The 7,343-nt window shown below is 44.0% G+C and overlaps 1 pseudogene; it reads left to right on the top strand.

Moving 5' to 3' along the window:
* The first annotated feature begins 420 nt into the window (after positions 1-420).
* Positions 421-974, top strand: LOC100345956 (peptidyl-prolyl cis-trans isomerase A pseudogene; annotated as a pseudogene).
* Positions 975-7,343: the final 6,369 nt, after the last annotated feature.

Below are 7,343 nucleotides of genomic sequence, written 5' to 3'. Positions count from 1 at the left end.
CTAATCCTCCACCTTGCGGCGCTAGCACACCGGGTTCTAGTCCCAGTCGGGGCGCTGGATTCTGTCCCGGTTGCCCCTCTTCCAGGCCAGCTCTCTGCTGTGGCCAGGGAGTGCAGTGGAGGATGGCCCAAGTGCTTGGGCCCTGCACCCCATGGGAGAACAGGAGAAGTACCTGGCTCCTGCCATCGGATCAGCGCGGTGCGCTGGCCGCGGCGGCCATTGGAGGGTGAACCAACGGCAAAGGAAGACCTTTCTCTCTGTCTCTCCCTCACTGTCCACTCTGCCTGTCAAAAAAAAAAAAAAAAAAGTAACAGGAATAACTTTAGAAAATCCAAAAATACGGAGGATTTAAACAGCACATTTCTAGAAAATCAATAGGTCAAAAAAGAAAGACCAAGAGAACCTGAAAACTATTCTGAGATGAATGAAAACAAAATCATAAGCTTTGTTGTCACCCTGAGCTGCCTGCCGTCAGCCACGCTCCACCCCACCGTCCTCTTTGACATCAGCATTGGCAACAAGCCCTTGGGTCATAGCTCCTTGAAGCGAGTCTCAGACAAAATTCCAAAGACAGCAGAAAACTTCTGTGCTCTGAGCACTGGAGAGGAAGGATTTGGTTATAATGGTCCCTGCTTCCACAGGGGTATTCCAGGGATTGTGTGCCAGGGTGGTGACTTTGCACACCATAGTGACACTGGAGACAAGTCCATCTATGAAGAGACATTTGATGATGAGAACTTCGTCTTGAAGCATATAGGTCCTCACATCTCACCCATGGCAATTGCTGTACCCAACACAAATGGTTTCCAGTTTTTCATTGGCACTGCCAAGACCGAATGATTGGACAGCAAACATGTGGTGACCTTCAGCAGAGTAAAAGAGGGCATGAGTATTGTAGAAGCCATGGAGCACTTTGGATTGAGAATGGCAAGACCAGCGAGGAGAGGACCACTGCCGACTGTGGAGGACTCTAACACGCACCTGACTTCTGCTTTATCTCAACCTCCAGACGACTCCTTCTGTGGCTCAGGAGAGCACCCCTCCATCCCATCTGCATACGGTGTGCTATAATCGGACTCTCCTTGTAGTTCCTTGGTTTGTTCTGTTTACTCCCTTCCAAGTCTAGGGTTGTAGAGTGAAAGCTATGATTATGAAATAAAAATCAAACAAACAAAAAAAAACTCCACAAAGTCATAACATACCTTCAGGACACAAATAAGCAATGACTTTGGGAAATTTATAGTTGTAACTGCCTATATTAAAAAAGAAGACAGACAGAGCTGGGGCATTATGTTAAGCCACCGCTTGCAAAGCTGGTGTCCCATAGTTGAGCAATGGTTCAAGTTCCTGCTGCTCAGCTTCCCATCCAGCTCCCTGCTAATGTGCTGGGAAGACAGTGATGATGCTCTTGGGCCCCTGCCACCCACAGAGGAGGCCAAAATGGAGTAAATTTAACAAAAGAAGTGCAAGATTTGTACAGTGAAAATTACAAAAATTATAGAAAGGAATTAAAGGTCTAAATAGATGGAGAGATATCACGTCCTTGTGGATTGAAAGACAACATTGTTGAGATGGCAACACTTGTCAGACTGACCTACAGACCTATAGACTCAATTCAATTCCTATTAAAATTCCAGCTTCTTTTGTTGCAGATACTGGTAAGCTGATGTGAAAATGCGTATGGAAATGAAGACCGGAGTTGGACTGTTCTCCCTTTTGGTTTTAAAACCTGCTACAAGCAACAGAAAACAAAACAGTGTGGAACTGGCGTGAGGATAGACAGATGAATCAGTGGAACAGAACTGAGAATCCCTCACACTCATTCTCAATTGGTTTTTAACTAGAGTGCCAAAACAACTCAACAGAGAGAACAATCCTTTCACTAAGTTGTGCTGAACCAATGTAAATGAATGAAATTGGACCCCTACCTCATTCCATCTATGAAAATGAACTGAAAATGAATCAAAGACCTAACTGCAAGAATTAAAACTAATTCTTACAAGAAAACATGTGGGTAAGTCTTTGTGCCTTTAAATAGCACTGACTTCTAAGATATGACATCAAAAACACAAGTAACAAAAGTAAAAAATATATAAACATGACTGCATTGATTAAAATATTTTGTTGTTGTTCAAAGGGCATCACAAAACTAGTGAGAAGAAAAACAACAAAATAGAGGAAGGATATTTGCAAACCACATATCTGATAAGGTACTTATACTACAACATAAAAAATTCTTACAACTCAATAATAAAAAGATAAAAATATCAGAATACCAAGATATACAAATGTCCAATAAACACATGAAAAGATACTCCACTAGTTATTAGGGGAATGCAAATCAAAACCACAATGAGGAGCCAGTATTGTGGTGCAAGCATCCCATATGGGCACCAATTCCAGTCCCAGCTGCTCTACTTCCAATCCATTTCCTTGCTAATTTTCCTGGGAAAACAGTAGAAGATTGCCCCAGTAGTTAGGCCCCTGCTACCCACATAGGCGACTCAGATGGGGCTCCTGGTTCCTGGCTTCAGCTTGGCCCAGCGCCAACCATTGTGCCATTTGGGGAATGAACCAGCAGATGAAAGATCTCTGTCTCCCTCTCTCTGGAAACTCTGCCTTCCAAATAAATGAAATAAATGTAAAAAAAAAAAACAAAAACTACAATGAGATAAAACTTTATACCCACTAAGGTGGCTAGAAACAAAAAGATAACAAGTGTTGGCAAGAATGTGGAGAAACTGGAACCTGCATATCCATATTGGTGCCAATGTAAACTGGTGTTGCCACTTTGCAAAACAGTCTGGAAGTTCCTTAAAATAAGAGTTACCATGTGACTCAACAATCTCTCTGCTGAGCCTGTACCCAAAGGAAATGAAATCAGCACCTAGTAGAGATGTGTGCTCTCCCATGTTTGCTGCATCCGTTATTCACTAGAGCCAAAATACGGAAACAAACTGGTGTCTATAAACAGATGAATGGGTAATGACATTGTTTAGATAGATGATAGATAGATAGATAGATAGATATTATAGATAAATGGATGATAGAGATGGATAGACAATTGATGTAGAGATAGATAGATAGATAGATAGATAGACAGACAGATAGATAGATAAACATTAATCTTCCTTAAAAAGGAAAATGATCCTGCCACATGCAACAATGTCAATGAGCCTGGAGGACCTTACTGAGTGAAATAAGCCAGATGCAAGCAGGGTGAGGCCTGCAGGGCATGGGGTATGTGCAGAATACGAAGGCATTTCTTGTGGGGCTTTCAGAAAATCCTTGCGAAAGCACTGATCTCAGACAGGCAGGCTTGAGTTCTTTCTCTTCACAGCTTCTGGGCTCTCACTTTGGGGATGACAAGGGTGACGTCATCTTGGTATTAACGCCTTTCACGGAGCAAACCTCCTGAGCCTTCAGTCCAAGTGAAGTACAGCAGGTCCTGTTTTGTACAGCGCCTAACATTGGGCAATGTTAGTGAACGGCTCTGGCTGGTTTATGTATTGACTGCCGCAGCGACTTGTTTTGTTTTGTTTTGTTTTGTTTTTTGACAGGCAGAGTGGACAGTGAGAGAGAGAGAGAGACAGAGAGAAAGGTCTTCCTTTGCCGTTGGTTCACTCTCCAATGGCCGCCGCAGCCGGCGCGCTGCAGCCGGCGCACCGCGCTGATCTGAAGGCAGGAGCCAGGTACTTCTCCTGGTCTCCCATGGGGTGCAGGGCCCAAGCACTTGGGCCATCCTCCACTGCACTCCCTGGCCACAGCAGAGAGCTGGCCTGGAAGAGGGGCAACCGGGACAGAATCCGGCGCCCTGACCGGGACTAGAACCTGGTGTGCCGGCGCCGCAAGGCGGAGGATTAGCCTAGTGAGCCGCGGCGCCGGCCTCCGCAGCGACTTTTTCATTACTTTAATGAGTGTTCTTCTATTTATTAAAAAAAAAAAAAAAAAAAAAAAAACTTCCCTATAAAACAGTATGCACATTACAGCGGCCGCAGATGCACACATCTCACACCTACCCCATCTCTCGCTTGCATCAAGAGGCCCCTGGAGTGACTCCCCTGCACCATCGAGGTGTGCCCGAGCACATGCCGTGACAGTGGCACAAGGACAAAATCCCCTAGCCCACATTTCTCGGACAGGGTCCCCATCAGCAAGCCATGCGTGGCTGCACACAAAGGTTCCTAGCAGCATTGTTCATAGTACTAACAAGTGAAGACGCCCCAACACCCAGCCCCTGCTGTGTGCACAAATACAATGCAATTTGCCCACAAGTGGAATAGTATTCAGCATTGAAAAAGCAATGAAGTGCTGAAACCTGTGACAACAGGGAGGAATCTTGAAAGCATTATGTTAGTAGAAGAAACCTGTCATAAAAGACCACATAAATGCACAGAGACAGGAAGTAGATTCGTGATTGCCTAAGACTGGGGAAGGGGGGAAATCAGAAGTAACTGCTGAAAGATGTGGGATTTTTTTTTTTTGAACAAGTGACAAGAAAGCCAATTGTGGTGATAGCTTCACAACTTTCACAGATGAAGTAAAAAACCATTGACCAGGGGCTGGCACTGTGGTGTAGCCGGTAAAGCTGTCGCCTGCAGTGCTGGCATCCCATATGGGCACCGGTTCATGTCCCGGTTGTTCCACTTCCGATCCAGCTCTCTGCTATGGCCTGGGAAAGCAGTAGAAGATGGCCCAAGTCCTTGGGCCCCTGCACTCACGTGGGAGACCCAGAAGAAGCTCCTGGCTCCTGGCTCCTGGCTCCTGGCTCCTGGCTCCTGGCTTTGGATCGGCACAGCTTCGGCTGTTGGGGTCAACCGGGGAGTGAACCAGCAGATGGAAGACCTCTCCCTCTCTCTCTCTCTCTCTCTCTCTCTCTCTGTATGTGTGTGTAACTCTTTCAAGTAAATAAATAAATAAATCTTTTTAAAAAAAAAAAAGCTGTTAGAATTGATAAGCCAATTCAGTAAAGTTGCAGGTTACGAAATAAACAAGAAAGTTGTTTTGTATGTTAATGATGAACTCACAGAAAGAGAAATCAAGAAAGAAAATCCCATTCAAAATAGTCACAAAATCTCAAATATTTAGGAATAAATTTAACCAAAGAAGTGAAAGATTTCTACAATCAAAATTACCAAACATTGATGAAAGAAATCATCAAAGACACAAAAAATGGAAAGATAGTCCTTGCTCATGGATCAGAAGAATCAACACAGTGTCTATGCTACCCAAACCAATCCACAGATTCAGTGCATTCCCTATCGAAATACCAATGACATTCTTTACAGAACTAGAAAAAGCAATCCTACAATTCTTACGGAATCACAAAAGACCCAGAATAGCCAAAGTGATCCTGAACAAGAAAAATCAAGCTGGAGGCACCACAATACCTGACTTCAAAGCATACTATAGAGCTATAGTAAATAAAACAGCATGGTACTGGCATAAAAACTGATACACAGATCAATGGAACAGACTAGAGAGCCAGAAATTAATCCACATGCATGCAGCCAACTGATTTTTGACAAAAGTGCTTACAGCATACAGTGGGAGTAAGGATAATCTCTTCAACAAATGGTGCTGGCAAAACTAGATTTATATATGTAGAAGAATGAAATTAGATCCATACCCCTCACCATATACAAAAACCAACTCGAGATGACTCAAAGACCTCAATTCAAGACTGAGACTATGAAGTCTCTGGAAGGAAACATAGGGGAAACACTCCAAGACATTGGTATAGGGGACAACTTCTTGAACAAGACCCCCAAAGTACAGGCAACAAAAGCAAAACTAAAAAAAAAAAAATGCGACTATATCAAACTCAGAAGAATTTTACAGCAAAGAACTCAACAGAGTAAAGATACATCCAACAGAATGGGAAAAAATGTTTGCACACCACCTGACAAAAGACTGATATCCCAAATATATCAGCAACTTAAAATATTCAACAACAACAAAACCAATCCAGTTGAGAAATGGGCAAAGCGCCTCAACAGACAGTTCCCAAAAGAAATACAAATGACCAACAAAGATATGAAAAAATGCTCAGGATCACCAGCCATCAGGGAAATGCAAATCAAAACCACAGTGAGACAGCACCTCACCCCTGTCAGAACAGCTAAATGTGGACAAAGGGGAACTCACCCGCTGTTGGTGGAAACGTGAATTAGCACAGCCACTGAGGAAAACAGTGTGGGGATTTCTTTAAAAGCCAGAAATAGACTTGCCATGTGATCCAGCAATCCTACTGCGAGGGGTGCACCCAACAGACTTGAACACAATGAATCCAAGAGACACCTGCACCACCGTGTTCACAGCGGCACTGTCACAATAGCCCGAATTTGGGATCAATCAAGGAGTCCGTCACCAGATGGATGGATAAAGCAAATACATATACACAATGGAATATTATTCAGCTATAAAAAGAATGAAATTCTACCATTTGCAGCAAAATGGACATACCTGAAGGACATCATATTGAGTGAAATAAGCCAGACGCAGAAAGACCACCAGCACATGTTCTCCCTTATATGTGGGAGCTAAATTTAAAAAACAAGCAAAAAAAAAAAGAAGAAGAAGAAGAAGGGCCAATGCTGTGGCGCAGCGGGTTAATGCTCTGGCCTGCAGTGCCAGCCTCCCATATGGGCGCCAGTTCAAGACCCAGCTGCTCCACTTCTGATCCAGCTCTCTGCTATGGCCTGGGAAAGCAGTGGAAGATGGCCCAAGTCCTTGGGACCCTGCACCCGCGTGGGAGACCCGGAAGAAGCTCCTGGCTCCTGGCTTCGGATCGGCACAGCTCTGGCTGTTGCAGCCTTTTGGGGAGTGAACCAGCAAATGGAAGATCTCTCTCTCTCTCTCTCACTCTCACTCTCGCTCTCGCTCTCTCTCTGCCTCTCCTCTCTAGTGTAACTCTGACTTTGAAATAAAAAGAAGGAGGAGGAGGAGGAGAAGAGAAAGAAAGAGAGAGAGAAAGAGAAATGTCGTGTATCAGTATTGCTACAAACATAGTTTTGTAAAACTTTGTTTTATGCCTTTGTGAAACTAATGGTTAAAAATGTTATAATACTATAGTTCCAATGATCAGAGATTACTTTAAAATATACTGTGTGTAAGGCCGCCACAAAACACACCAAACACCAGAGTAAGGGAAAGAGTTTACTGGGGGAAAACCCAGCAGACCAGAAGGAAAGGGCGAAGAAGGAAAAAGAGAGAGTAAGAGAGAGAGAAGAAGAGAGGAGAGAGAGGAAGAGCGAGCGAGAGAGAAGAGAAGAGAGAGAGGAGAACGACTGAGAGAGCCATGTATTCAGGAACAGGGCCTCTTAAAAATTCACGGGGGACTC

The sequence above is a fragment of the Oryctolagus cuniculus genome, chromosome 4 (assembly GCF_964237555.1).
Source record: "Oryctolagus cuniculus chromosome 4, mOryCun1.1, whole genome shotgun sequence".
NCBI lineage: Eukaryota > Metazoa > Chordata > Mammalia > Lagomorpha > Leporidae > Oryctolagus > Oryctolagus cuniculus.
This window is presented reverse-complemented; position numbering and strand designations above follow the sequence as displayed.